Source organism: Medicago truncatula, chromosome 2 (genome assembly GCF_003473485.1).
Source record: "Medicago truncatula cultivar Jemalong A17 chromosome 2, MtrunA17r5.0-ANR, whole genome shotgun sequence".
In the NCBI taxonomy this organism is placed as follows: Eukaryota; Viridiplantae; Streptophyta; class Magnoliopsida; order Fabales; family Fabaceae; genus Medicago; species Medicago truncatula.
The window spans coordinates 12,851-28,970 of record NC_053043.1 but is presented as its reverse complement, the minus strand read 5'-3'; the positions used below and the strand labels follow the sequence as shown (position 1 = coordinate 28,970).

Sequence of the window (16,120 nt, the reverse complement as noted above, 5' to 3'; positions counted from 1 at the left end):
TGGTTCCATTCATTGGAAGTTGGTTCCATCACTTCATGGGATCAAATGAGGCAAGCATTCCTTGCCCGATTCTTTCCCCCTTCTAAAACTGCTAAACTAAGAGACCAAATTACACGGTTCAATCAAAAAGATGGGGAATCTCTTTATGATGCGTGGGAGCGTTTCAAGGAAATGCTTAGACTTTGTCCCCACCATGGTTTAGAGAAGTGGCTTTGTTACGCCCATACTAAACATATCTAGAAAGTTTAGCATGTGAATTATCTTTAGTACTGGATACATTAAACTTTACAACATAAAGACTTCGAATGAATATTTTATACAACAATGTGCGTTTGTACAATCATCAATACAATACTACGCGTCCAAAACATATAAAAAATACATCCTTAAAGTCCATAACATCCTGCAGCGGGTACGAACGAGCACTTGCTGATTATCCATCCGGCTACAAGCTTGCTAAATCCTGCTGATCTGAAACAAAATAGGATTGGGATGAGACATAATGTCTCAGTGAGTTCTACCTAATCCTAGGCTATAGGTAACCTCGGGGAAAACCTAGGGTCACCACGTGTCTACAATACAACCTGTCGGTTGATTATACGTGTGTGGAGCATTCTTACCTAGACGGTAGTGCATACTAGAACCGTCATAAGGTTGTACATAACATGGGTTACAAGTCTTGTCGTCTTCTACATGTCATGGCGGTCAAGGGAACCTAAGATCGCTACTTAGGATACGATAAACGCATCAAAGCCTAAACATAGATCATTCATGACATGGTCTTAAACTGGACGATCGGGGAGATACTAGGATCGTCGACAATTCATCTTCATAGTCTTGCCTTGGTACATAAGCTTATACATACTTCATAGTCTAACATAAACATATCATATCACAGTTCATAACCATTCATTATGTTAGAGGTTAGCGTTGAACAAACAATATTATCTGAGTTCATTTTACGGAGTGTATCGGGTGGCGTAACCCCGAGTACAATCTCATACATGACCGATGAATTCCTAGCTAAGGTACATCAGACTTCCTCAGTGTCGTGCGGGCCCACCTTGCGGTGCGTAACCCGTCCCCATAACGTGAACCTCTTGAGATCCCAACCTTGCGTGGATCGCAAGAGACACGGCACCTACAAGTTACTTATTAACATAGTCATACATTAGTTATATACATACATGTGAGCGCATAAATTATACTTGCTTGAAAGATTACCACGGGTCCGTAACCTACCCGATTATTGGTAATTGCATACATAGTTGCTCATATAAAACTTAACCTAACATGACTAGGTTACATGCTAACATGCTTGTTCTCGACTACCTAAGTCGAGGCTCTATGATTCCCCAATACCTAGAGTTATTCCTACCCACATGTTGATCGTAGCATAACATCTCGTGTGCCATTCGTCATTGAAACCGTTAACGTTGTTCATGCATTTCTTCCTTGATAATTCAAGGTATAATGTACATTAGTTACTTGACATTAAGGGATTTTTAAAGTGATAAAAGACTGCAAGGAATGGCCTCGTCGACACTACTGAACCACATGAAGTTTAAAAAAAAATGTTGTGTAGTGGAATCTCGCTTGAGCGAGATGCCAAGCGAGATTTCAGTTTGGTTTGACGTTCATTTCGCTTAAGCGAGATTTTCTCGCTTAAGCGAAGTTTATCAGTGCCATACCTGCATAAATCGTGTTTTTGACTGAAAAACCTCAAAACCAAGTCCCTAATGTTCATAATTCATCCAGAGTACATTAAAACAACATAGAACAAATGCATGGTGTCATACCCCAATTTTTGACCTAAGGCCCCACTGAGACATGTCACTTGACTCTGATCGATCTCTGATTTTTCAGTGAAAAAATTCGGCAGGGAGGTATTTTAAAATACCTCATTTTTGATTCCGAGTCGGACCCTCTTTTCTCTTTTTATTTTCTTTCCATCTTTTATTAATTTTAATTTTAAGATTAGTTACTTTTTTTATATTTAATAATTTTTATTTTCCATCTTTTAATTTTATTTTTCTTTACATAATTTAGTTTAATTTGTTTTTATTTTATTTCGTATTAGATTTATTTTATTTTTATTTTATTTCTTTTTAATTAATTAGTGTCAAAAAAAAAAACAAAGTGTCAATAGGTCCAAAATAAAATGTACAAGGTCTAAAAAAAATTTCAAGTCAAGTGTCAACTTTAACATTCCTTTTTCAAAATTCACCATAATTGTCCATCATTTCCATTAAACCAATTTTCCATTTTTCATCAACCTCCTCACCTATAAATAGAGCCCTCATTCCACACAATTTCACACACCAAAAGTTCTATTGAGTTGTCAAAGAACTTTTCTCTCTTCTCCCTCTTAGCTTGTGTTGACGAGCTATTCTTTTCTTCTCCCTCTTTTTTCTGTCCCTTCGGAATAAGTCCCTTCGGAAAAGTCCCTTCGGAATTTTGTCCATTCGGTAATTTTTGTCCCTTCGGTTGTCCATTTCTTTTATTTTCTTGCATTTTATTTCTTTTTAGCATTTTTATTTTATTTTATTTAGCATTTTAATTATTGTTATTTATTTTCCAGCAATTAGAATGTATTTAGGTCCAATGTAAATATAAATGAGAAAAGTGTATGGGTGTGTGTGTCCTTTTATTTCTTTACCGCCTTAGATATATCCAAAAATGCAAAAAAAATAGATTAGGGATTTTGTGGTGATCAAACGACACTACAAAAATCCACTCGTTTTTACTTTTATTGCTCCGTTAGTTTAATTTTTACTTAATATTCCAAAAAAACAAAAAAAAAAAACATGCAAATAATCAAAATCACAAAAATATTTTCATAATAAACCTTGATCCAAATCAAGTGACCGCATTTTTATTTTCTTTTCTTAATCAAACTTCAATCAATTTAACTTTACTTTAAGTCTCTTTTTTTCAATATTAAAAAACACAAACAAATACTCATTTGCCATTTGGCTTTTCATTTTAAAACCTTTTTTCAAAACTAATAAAAAACACTCAACAAATCAAACGTCAATTTTTACCCCGAACTACGAGGTTTTGATCATCGCATTAACTTTTTTTTCAAAAGCAAGCAAGTTATAGCACATTAAATTAAATAAAACCAAGAGGTTCCCGTAGAGTACTACGGACATAAAGGGTGCTAACACATTCTCTTTATGTAACCAACCCCCGAACCCTAAATCTTTTCAATATGGGGTGTTTTGAACTTTTTTCCCTTTTTTCTTAAAAATTAAATGTTCAGTCGTGAAATAAATTAGTGAGTCAAAAGCTAATCAAATAGCCTTGATCTCCAAAAAATGACGCGACACATGGCAACAAACAGCACAATTTCAACAATCAATGGCAAAAGGGGTATCAAAACTATAAGTTCATAATTTCTAACATTTTCATCATCTCACACAAATACACATTAGCCATAGGTAGGAGGATCTATCTAGAGAACTCACATGATGATTTAAGTAGCAGCCTCAAGCTTCAATTCCAACTTTCCCAATAACAAAACCCTAGCTCTAGAGCTCTTCATATGAGGAAAGGGATGATCCAACACTTAAATCCAAGCTTCCAATACTTCTTTGATCGTGAAGAAACCTTGTTAGGACATGGATCATGACTAGAGCAGCTCTTGGATGGATTGGAGAAGAGAGGGAAGGCGTGAGGTAGAGAGAAGGGAGAGAGCAAAATCTGCTCCTTCTTTCTAGAGAGAGAAGGGCGTGTAATTACCGACATTGCATCATTAAACATTCTTCGTCATAAAAGAATCTCCTAAACATTTATCCTCTGATACGTTCGGCTGGTAATATTCCAATAACTAACGAGTGGGATATTATAATGATATGGTTGAGGAACGTGCTCTCAAAGAGTATGCAATCACATCTTCTGATGAGCCATACGATGCTATTGTGTACCCAACGGTTGAGGGTAATAATTTTGAAATAAAACCTGCACTTATTTCCTTAGTGCAGCAGAATCAATTTTTCGGATCACCCACTGAGGATCCGAATTTTCATATTTCAACTTTTCTAAGACTCAGTGGAACTTTGAAGGCAAACCAAGAGGCCGTAAGGCTGCACCTCTTTCCTTTTTCCTTAAGGGATAGAGCTAGTGCTTGGTTTCATTCATTGACAATTGGTTCTATCACTTCATGGGACCAAATGAGGCGAACTTTCCTTGCCCAATTCTTTCCCCTTTCTCAAACCGCTCAATTAAGGGCGAGGCTTTTTCAATACACTCAAAAAGATGGTGAATCTCTTTACGATGCATGGGAGCGTTTCAAAGAAATGCTTAGGCTTTGCCCCCATCATGGTTTAGAGAAGTGGCTTATTATCCACACCTTTTATAATGGTCTTTCGTATACCACAAAAATTTATGTTGATGCAGCTGCAGGTGGAGCTTTGATGAATAAAACTTACACAGCAGCATATGATTTGATCGAGGGCATGGCACAAAACCACTATCAGTGGACAAGTGAGAGAGTCATCACTGCTTCTTCACCCTCTAAAAAGGAGGCAGGTATGTACAAAATTTCCTCCCTTGATCATCTAACTGCTAAGGCTGACACACTAACACAAAAATTTGATACAATGAATACTAGTGTTGTCACACCTGCTCCTGTATCACCTCCTTGTGAAGTTTGTGGTGTATTTGGCCATATTGGCATTGATTGCCAACTAAGTAGTGTTGTTAGAGGTCCTGAACAAGTAAACTACGCTCAATATAATCGAGGGTTTAGAAACAACCAATTTTTTTTATCAAACCCCTCAAAATCTTTTTGGACAACAAACAACACCCAGTTATGCAAACAACCAAAGAGTCCCTCAAAAATCCAGCTTGGAACTTTTAATGGAAAATTATGTTATAGATCAATCCAAGCAACTCCAAGAACTTAAAAACCAAGCTGAATTTTTGAATGACTCTCTTGCCAAAATCACATCCAAGGTAGACTCCATAGCAACTCACAATGAGATACTTGAAACCCAAATCTCTCAAGTGGCCCAACACGTGACTGCTTCCTCTCAAACCACCGGGATCTTTCCAGGTCAAACTGAAACCAACCCCAAAGGCCATATAAGTTCTATTACTCTTAGTGATGGTAACCAATTAAAGAACCCCGTTGTGAAAATTAAGAACAATGAGGGAGAGATAGGAAGTGATGAGCCTCAAAGTGAGAAAACTATAGGAGAGAATGAAAAGCCATTTGTTTCACCACCTCATGAGCCTAAAAATCCATTAACACAAGGTTTTGTCAAATCCAAGTTAGATGACCAATTTAGAATTTTTATTGAAATACTTCCAAACAAATTGCCATCTAAACTTATGAACCTAGAAAGTTTTCCCATACCTTGTGTCATAGGATCCGAAAGCATTGAGAAAGCCATGTGTAATTTGGGAGAGAATGCCAGGTTGACGCCGTTATCCCTTTGGGAAAGATTGGGTATCGGGTAGAGAAACCTCTTGATTGTCAAGCTAATGACTTTAAACGAGCGCTTCGTGGGAGGCAACCCACACATTTAACCGCTTTTGTTTTGTTTTGTTGTTTGTTTTTAATTGTTTTGTAGGTAATTGTCCGAGTATGATTCGAGAAAACGGAGAAATTTTGAAGCCAATTCATCCAGAACCTTGGCACGGCCCGTGCTCACACTGGCACGGCCGTGCCAGACCTTGCCTTCCAAAAAACTAGTTCACATTCAGAAAGTTGGCACGGCCCGTGCTAAGGTTGGCACGGCCGTGCCCGATCCCAGGTTTAATTTTATCTCACCTTTCATCTTCTTCATCCCCCATTTTCAACCACAAACATCTCTCATCCTTCCATTTTTCTCTAAAACCTCCATAACCACAAAACCTCAACAACTCCATATCTCCCTCAAAACTTCACCAATTCACACCATTTCTTTGCCCCATCAATCACAAACACCATCCCAATCATAACACACCATTCAAAAACAACTTTCATCCATCCAAACCAAAATCACCCAAATCCGTCACCCCCATTAACCTAACCCAAAACCCACAAATTCATCATCCAAATCCACAACCCAACTCTTAAAACTAACTTAAGCCTTAACCCCATCACTAAACCAACTTCTACCACCATCACAAAAGGTCAACCAAGGTTAAGGATAATGGCATCTAGGAAAGGCGGAGCAAGCTCTTCCGGAGGACCACAATCAAAGAAGAAAACGCAAGCCAAGAATCATGGCATAATCTTCAAGGACACCAAGCAAAGGGATAGGTATAAAATTCTTCTCTCTAAACCTTTGCATCCTTGTCGATATCCAGATCCTTATACTTTGAGTGTGCTAGGACTAAGGGATAATGTGTTTAGCTTACTAAGAAATTTAGGATGGGTTGATATGCTTAGACCTATGAAAGGTTTCGAAAATTTCACTTATGAATTCTTAAGTTCTATTGAATTTACGAAGGATAAAGTGAATTTTGACAACCCCGACCATAGAGTCTCTTTCCGACTTTTGAATATGGATTATGAGATGTCTCTTGAAAATTTATGTTTAGAGATGGACTTCGCAAATGCGGGGTTCATCCATGACTCTTGGAATCCAAATTTAAAGTCGGAAAACTATGACCCCGCTCTCTTTTGGAAACGCATTACCGGGTTAAGGCAATATAATCCTCGCAACAATAAGGCTAGTAACATTCACAACCCAGTACTTAGATACCTCCAGAGAGTCATGGCTTGTACCATTTGGGGTAGAAAAGAGGTAGGAACAACTAGGACGGATGAACTTTTTATGCTTTGGGCAATGCTTAGTAACAATCCCGTTAATACTTGTTTCTACCTACTTGATTACCTTTCCTCCATAGGAGCTAGACCTGAGATAGTAGTCGGTGGTATCATTACCTTCATCGCTAGGAAGTTTGGAGTGGGTGAGGAAGATGGGATAAATCCAATTGAGGGAAACAATAGGCTTAATATTGAAACCCTTGTTGCTATGAATTTCATTAAGATTCACCCACCCATGACTTATGCACTTCAACTTCGCATACCTCTTTTATTTCTACTTCCTAACCCATCTCGGACTAACCCCGAGGTGGAGGAAAATTTGTTGTATGTTGGTGATGGATTACAGGTACATGAAGAGCATAATCAAGGTGACGAAGAAGGTGCACACATGCACCATGAAGAGGAGCCCCATGACCATAACGACAACAATGAAAGATGGGCATGGATGCAAACCGAGGTACAAAGAATAAGCACCGAGCAACAAAGACAAGGTGTTGAATTATCCGGGCTAATAAATGATGTCCTAAGGGGCAACCGCATATCCAAAGAAAATAACCAAATGCTTCGGAACATGATGCAACACTTCAACCTCCAAGGCCCTCCCTATGGACCTCAATAAAAATGTGAGCTTTCCTCTTCCTCTTTTTCTCCTTATCTCTTCAATCTCTATCTCACTCTTCTACCTCTCATTCTCTTTTATTTTTCTTTTATCTTGAATCATTGAGGACAGTGCTTCTCCTAAGTGTGGGGGGAGTCTAATAAAGTGTCTTTAGTCGTAGTGTTTCCAAACTCCCTTGAACTTTATTCTTTTGTTTTGTTTTATTGTAAAAGGCATGGTTAAGTAGCTAATTTTTATTGAAAATATCATGACACAAAATTTTCATTGTCTCCTCTTATTTGGTTGATTCTTGTACATGAAAGCAAACTCTTGTTTTTAAGTCTTCTTGATATACCCACATCTTGTTTTAAAGTGAATAAAATTCTCCAATGAGAAAAACACAAAGTTGCTTCCCTTGAGTAAATGTATGAATAGGTATTTTAAGGAAACGCGTTTTAATCTTAGTGGTGCATTAACCTTTAAAGATTCTCAAAGTGCCAGTAGTATAAATTAGTATAAGGGAGTTCATAAAAAGCCAGAAAGCCAAATTAATTCCAAGATCTCATCATTGAATCTAGATTGGGGAAGGAGGTAGGCCCTCCGACTTCCTACGTGAAGATGATTGTTATCTTGAGGAAAAACTTTAAAAAGCATCATTGAATCTAGATTGGGGAAGGAGGTAGGCCCTCCGACTTCCTACGTGAAGATGATGTTTTAAGGGATACCATTGAATCTAGATTGGGGAAGGGGGTAGGCCCTCCGACTTCCTAGGTGAAGATGTTGTTCCTTAAATAAAGAACTTAAATGTGCAAATGGCAAAGAACAAAGATTCTCAAATACTCCCATCTTTCTTATATGAATTATAGAAGGAATCTTTCTTGGTTGGTTTAGTGCTAGGATTAGACCATGTTTCCTCATAATGCCTATCTTATACAGGAGCAAGAAAAGGGTTGGACTTCACACACACACACTCACTTAAAACTTGATCGTTGGGTTGAATAAAAATTACAAGAAATGCTTGAGTTTGTGATTAGTGTACATTTGGGATTTAAGCCCTTGAGGAGATATGTGCTTTAATCGAATTGTCATTTGATAAAATTGTTTGAGCTACTACGTTTATGCCTTTTGCTTGAGGACAAGCAAAGAGGCAAGTGTGGGGGAGTTTGATGAGTCATTTATTGACTATTTTAATATGCTTTTTAGTTTAGTTTTATTTGATTTTATATTAGTATTATTTCCTTTTTAGGATATTTTACTTTAAATTGCATTTTATTATATTTCAGGAATGAATATTGGATGGATTGAGTCTTGGAGCAAAAGAAAGGGACTTGGAGCCGATTGGATGCAAAAATATAAAGATTGAGAGACAAAAATATGTCTCCCCCAAGTCAGAAGCTTGGCACGGCCCGTGCTAGCCTTGGCACGGCCGTGCCACCCTCCCGAGTCGCTTTTGCTGCTTTTGGTTAGATTTTAAGCTACTCTATTTTTAGCCCAGATGTAATAGCTTAGATTTTAAGTCGATTGAATGCTATAAATAGAGTAGCCATCCATCACAAATATTCATCTTTTCTGGGAATACAATATGTGACAATTGTCTTTCTAATAAAAGTTCATTTTACTTTCTTGTTATTTATCTTTATGCTTTCTCTCTTCTTCCCCTTGTCTACGATGAACGTCAGTGAGTAGACTTCTCTTGTCTTGCGATTGTTGGATAAGTCTAATGACATAATCCTAATCAAACCAAGCTTTAAACCTTAATCTTATGTAACCCTAATTCCTTATCTAAATTCACCGCTTTAACATGGATCAACCATTATCAAACTGTGGAAACGAAAGTGGAGGGTTTGATAATTGTTTATCCATCATCTCAAATATCAATTCATAAAACGAAAGTGGAGCTTTGATATTCGAAAAAGTGAATTTAGACAAGGATTGCAAAGTCAGCGAAATAGGCTTTGCAATCTTTGAGACATATAGTTTCGATCTTCAAGGGAACTAATAACAATCAAGTCAGCGAAATAGGCTTGGTTGCTAGAGGAACAAAAGAGAAACTGTCTTGAGAAATTAGGTCTAACATAAAGTTATAAGTTTAATAGTTTGGTTTGAGAAGGACTTAGGAACTGATTTGCTGTGCTTTTTGTCTTTGAAATTCTAAGGTAAGGGTGGGATTATCTTTCAATAGTCATAATATATAATTTCTGAAAATTAATCAATTGAATTGTTCTTAAGGTAAAATTGGGAAATTTAGGGTTAAGGATGATTTTGAAAGAAAAGGTATAGGGATAAGGTTTATATTGTTGTACTTTGATGTTTAGTATGATTTCTTAATCTATGTTGTTGATGCTGATCGTAATTGGAATGAAAATAGAATATGATGGATGAATTTTGGAAGCTTTGCATGAATGCTTGAATGAACCGAATTGATGTTGTTGATGTTTAGTTTTTCCGTTCCTTAATGTCTGGTTGTGTATAGGACTCGTAAACATTTCAGGAAAACGTTTTGGGTGATCAGGGGATTAAAATTGGGTTTTTGGAGTGAGGAGAAGTCTGAAAATCGTAGCTTTTACCCTGCCCAGATGATTGGTCGCTTAAGCGAAGCATCCGTCGCTTAAGCGAACATTCACGTGAACTACCCAGAATGTGATTTTACCCGTTCGCTTAAGCGAACAGTGAGCGAACTGGTAAGCGAAAATTAAGTTTGATTCTGCCAAGAATTCGCTTAAGCGAGCCGTGAGCGACCCGTAAGCGAACTGAACCCAGACCTACTGTAAGCTGGTCGCTTAAGCGAACTAGCCGTCGCTTAAGCAAACTGAGTGTTAGACAGCCTTTTCTGAATCTCGCTTCGTACACTAGGGGACCCTTTTGAGTACTTCTAGGTGTTTCTCTTATCTTGTGTAACTTTGTATAGACATGAAATCCTACTTAAAATTCACGATGTTAATTAGTTGGGTATTTTTATGAATTTGAAGATGTTGATGTATTTGAATCCAGTGAATGTACATGTTGCATGAAAAAGGTGGTGAGTCATATAAGTACATATGCATTTGTCGTTGAGTTGTATGCAGATATACACAAGTGGAGTCAGTTGCATAAGCATAAAAACGATGAGGACTTCGGTCCTGGAACGCTTTGTCGTTCAAAACGATGGAACACTATGTTGTTCAAAATGATGTTAACGATGAGGACTCATGTCCTGATAAAAGAATGCTTTAACCATTCTATAACGATGAGGGCTTCGGCTCTGTTATGGTACCACATGCATAGTTGCATTTTTTGAGGAGTCTTAGTGGAGTTGTCATGTCCTGCATGAGTCTTAGAGGTGGAGTTGGGTTGTTGCATGAGTCGTTTGTTTACTGTTTTTATTACTGTTGGATGTTGAAGTTGCTAATGATGCTATACTATATTTGATGAATGATTAAGATGATAGGGTGTTAGACTCATTTGTGTTATTATATATTATTATTATTGTTTGAGAATCTCACCCCTTCTGCTTGAAAATGTTGCCCTTCCTATGGGTAACTTGCAGGTGATCCTGAGTAGTAGGTGGTGGCTCACAGTGTCTAGGGCTCTGATACGTGGGATGGGATTTTATTGTTTGAATTCTTTCCTATGTATCAATTTTGAAATATTGATGATGTAGCCCTTTGGTGATTGAATTTTATGTTGAAATGGCTCTTATGCCAAGAATATTTATTGAAGACTTATTGATGTTGCAAATAAATCCGCTGCGAGTTTAATGACAATTTTATGAATGACGTTTGATTAAATAGATTTTTATATACACTCTATTTAGAAGATTTTAAATGAAGAAATGTGGCATGCCCGTTGTGATTACTCTGATTATTGATGTAATATTATTATTTTAATTGATTTTGGGAAACGGGGTGTTACAACGACGGTAACTAATTTCATAATCATCACAACACTCGTTACAAGGTTATCTCATAAGATCTTAACTTCATCTGCTTCCCAGCAACTTAACTTGTTTCTCTGCCGACTCATTAATATTCCAAAAGATAGAACCTTGTCCACTGTGAGCATTCAAGTCCTTGGCTTCATACACATATCACCATCCCTGAGGGATTACCTGTAACACCCCGTTTTCCCAACATAAAAATTTCATAACATTTATTAGAGTAATCAACACATAAACGGAATGCTACACTTCTTAAAATCATAAATGAGATAAATAACAATTTATCCTTCAACATATTAATTCAAAACTTCGCAGCGGATTTAATTCATCAACATAAATAAGTGTTGGCACGTAGGCCTCATCAAAACATCTCATAAAATTCAGTTAAACAACTTAATCAATTAACATCTTAAATCAAATACGTAAGGAATAGAAAATAGCCACAAAAGATCCCATCCCGTTACGTATCAGAGCACCTAAACGAATCAGTGAGGGATAGCCACTCACAACAGTAGCCTACTCTCGATCACCTGCAAGTTACTCATACGAAGAGCAACATTTCCAAGCAGAAGGGGTGAGATTTCACAAAACAATAATATTAAACATATAATTCAACAATTATATTTAACAACATGAAAACATCGTAATATCATCATAGCTAATAATATATCATATATTACTTCATTAACAGTTCATATAAAGAATCACAACTTAACATCTTGGCAACTTAACAACTTTGACTCGACAATGCGACTTCAACTCGACTATGCAACTTAAACCTCTTATATGCATGTGGTACCAATCCAGGGCATTAAGCCCTCAACGTAATAAGTATTAATATACTTCAAGGGCATCAAGCCCTCAACTTAGTTGAGCTAAAGCTCCAAGGCATCAAACCCCCAACGTGGTGAGCATAGGCTCCAGGGCATCAAGCCCCCAACAATGAATGCTAATGCATGGACTCAACAACTCAACCTCTTAGAAACAACGACCTCTTATATAAATCCAATAATTTGGAACATCTTCTTTCATCTTAGACTGAATCATGCAGCTTAGTTAATAAACAAACAGCAACATAGGCAGTATGCAAAACAACATGATATAACAATATCAAATGCAAGTCATCAACATCTCAAACATTCATATATAATTCAAGTAATGTATATACAATTATATCACATTAACAACAACATTAAATCATATAATTCAGGCTTACTGAAACAACAACAACATGATAAACAACTTAGTTTCCTACCTCCAAGATCAACTCACATCAACTCGTGCGACAAAGGTCACATTAAACCTAACCAAGTATTCTGTCTCTCATGAGCTCGTGAGGCGAGAGCCTCTACTCGCTATGGCGAGTTCAAGAAAAAGGCATTCGCCTTGGCGAACTAGGAACTGGGTGCTCTCGGGAATTTGTCATTTTTCACCCAAAAATCCATTTTTTAAACTTTCCTAGGTTCAATCACAATCTAAAAACTTGCCGAATCATTATTATACTTGTTCAGGCACTCAGAATCATCTAAAGATCAACTTAAGGGTCAAAACTACAAAATCATGTTTACTCACTGGTCACACTTGCTATGGCGAGTGAAGTTCTCGCTATGGCGAGCTGCAGGGTATGACTCGCGAGGCGAGAAGAAGTTGCTCGTGAGGCGAGCGATGAAGTTCATCACTCGCTATGGCGAGGATCATCACTCAGGAGGCGAGCGATGAATGTTGGCTCGGGAAGAAGTGCAGTTTTCACGAAAATTCACCTATTCACATGGTTTAAAGCTCAAAACTAATTTCTGTAATCATTCTATGGATTATCTAAGGTCTGTAAATAGTTTCTACTTCAATCTAACCATTCTACATCAATTAATCCTCAAATTCTCATCTTAACCCTAATTCGGTAGACTAGGATCGTCAACGACGTAATTTCATAGTCTTATCCTGATTCATAAGCTTGCACATGTCTTATATCATAAACGTAAACATATCATAATCGTGTTCATTCATTATGTTAGAGGTTAGCGTTGAACAAACAATATTATCTGAGTTCATTTTATGGAGTGTATCGGGTGGAGTAACCCTGAGTACAATCCCATACATGACCTATGAATTCCTAGCTAAGGCACATCAGACTCCCTCAGTGTCGTGCGGGCCCCCCTTGCGAAGCTTATCCCGTTCCCCTGGCGTGAATCCCTTGTATCCCCCTGGCGTGGATAGCAAGAGACACGACACCTACATCTTGCTTAAAGTCTTGTTCATACATAAAGAGCTTATACGTTACTTAAATGGTCACCACGAGTCCGTAACCTACTCGTTTACCGGCGAACCATTTCGTGCATAATCTTGATCATACATGACATATACCTAACGTACTTAGGTTACATGGTAACATACTAATTCTCGACTACCTAAGTCGAGGCTCTAGGATTTATCCCATTCTTAGACTTAATTGCTACCCGCATAATTTATGTTTCTCTCATATGCCATTCACCGTTGAACTTGTTAATAATTCCCATGCATTTCTATTGATAAAACTCTAAGTATTAATGCACATTAGGCTCTCAATATTGAGGGGTTTAAACATTAGAAAGGAACCGCAAGAAACGGGCCTCGAACGGCCACAATTGGATTTCAGAACAAGGTCAACACATGCTGTGCTGACCCAGTTCACTTAAGCGAATCCTAAGCGAGCTCTAAGCGAGCTCTAAGCGAACAAATCTGGTTTGGTTCTGCCATTCCTTCGCTTAAGTGAACATTCATCAGTCCAGACCTGCATAATTCGAATTTTTGATCCAAAAACCTCAAAATCGAGTCTCTAATGTTCATATTACACCCAGAACACATGGAAAACAATATGGAACATGTGCATGGCAACAATTACACAACTTCGACAATCAATGGCAACAAAGGGGTAAAAATCATAAGTTCATGCAATCATCTCACATAATCAAAACACATAAACCCAAGGGTGGATAATTCTATCTAAAGAACTCACATTATTGATCTTGCACATCACAGCTTCAAGCTACAAATTCTACTTCACACCACCAAACCCTAGCTTCAATCTTGTCTCAAGGAGAAGGAATGGAACCAATGCTTAGTTCTTGCCAACAAACTCTACTAGCATTGCATTTAAAGCTAACATGCATCTTGATTCATGAAGGAAGGATTTGGAATGGATAGATAGTGAATGAGAGGGAGAGGAGCGCTACTTCTAGAGAGAGGGGAGGAAGTTCAACATTCTAAACTTTAGAGAGAGAAAACAACAGAAATAATGAGTCATTTGTGTCCTAATGTCCTTAAATACTCCTTACGTGTTATTGTAACGCCCTATTTCTATTTAAACGGTAAAACACGCGAATAAGACATTTATTCAAGAAATAGACGCTACGTCATCATACAAAATTCAAATTCACATGCATGCATAAAAATCTCAACAGTCGCAGCGGATATATAAACCATATAAATCAAGCATACATGCCATGATAACGAAAATACATAATCATGAAAGTTCTCCAAGTCCCGACAAATAGGAAATCTCCAAATATGAATAAAATCCAAACAGATAAATCTATGAAATCTAACAGACACCTAGATCAGAGCCATCCTAGACTCAACTAAACCGATACCGGAGATAGCTCCCGATATCCACGAAGCATCAATCAACTCACCAGAGCAACTAATCCTGCACAGCGTCTACCCATCCATACAGGCAGGTAGGCGGTCAAAACCACTGGGGGTAAGTATTACATCATCATAATCCACATAGCAGTTAGACATGAATAAAACAATTCAAGTTCCAAATAATTGACATGGATAATTAATCTCAACAATAATACATAATGATACATCCAAATATCACAACCAATCACTCACAACCACAAGTATGTCAATCATTCTACATTTAGGACTCATGCAACAAAATGTTATGTTCCTAACCATGACACATAAATGCATGTGGTACCGAATCACCTCAAGGTCGTCACCTTCGATGCAACAAAAACATTGTATGTAAGATTTCACCCCCGTCTTACATAATCTCCGAAGTAAAAGAGCTCAACCCTTTTACAACTACAAGACTCATCATGACTATGATGGATGGACGTACAAGTAAGGACTCAACAATGCAATCACCTCAATTTTCACAACAATATAAAGGACAACTTCCAAATATATTGATCATCTCCACAACATTGCATTATCAAGAAATTACGTCCACACAACATTCAAATCATAATTCAAATAAGAGTCAACATCACATTATCACCATAATCCTCGACAATCATTAACATCGTTCAATATCACATGATAAATACCATATCTCCACATAACAAGTCATTCACACATCTTCATGTAGCTATATGAAACTAGTCACCAAAGATCATAAATTATTTAACTTAAGAAATCATTTCCGATAAAACCGCATCAAGTGGCAAACGACCAACCTTGATAAATCTCAAGTAAGGTAACAATATAAAGTTTAAAAACTCACCACACAATCTTAATCATTCATGTAATCAAGAGCTTAAGCCGCTTACAAACCATTGAACATTAGTCAAAGAATAACTTAAGTTCATATGATAAAACCCAAGTTAACCTTTTTCACATTCCCACCCGAAATTCACATTTAACATGATTAAGATGTTTGACCAGCCTTACAAGTCTTACCTAAGTCTATATGAGTTGTAGGTTCAACTTGTAATCTCAAATAGTTTGCAAAAGTTTGTTTTCGACAAAATTGGAGTTTCCCACAAATGTACAATTTATAGCCCAAAACGGAAAATTTTAAGTTTAGGTAAGCTAAGCATATTCTAGTAGGTTTAGGGGTTCAAACAGTAGTTAAAAA

General features: G+C 37.3%; 1 non-coding gene and 1 pseudogene across 1 annotated transcript; both read right to left on the bottom strand.

Moving 5' to 3' along the window:
• Nucleotides 1–93: 93 nt before the first annotated feature.
• Nucleotides 94–200, bottom strand: LOC112419576 (small nucleolar RNA R71). The gene has a single exon (XR_003009703.1). It is a non-coding gene; the product is annotated as a small nucleolar RNA R71 (small nucleolar RNA).
• Nucleotides 201–4,248: 4,048 nt separating this feature from the next.
• On the bottom strand, nt 4,249–4,330 carry LOC112419587 (uncharacterized; annotated as a pseudogene).
• Nucleotides 4,331–16,120: the final 11,790 nt, after the last annotated feature.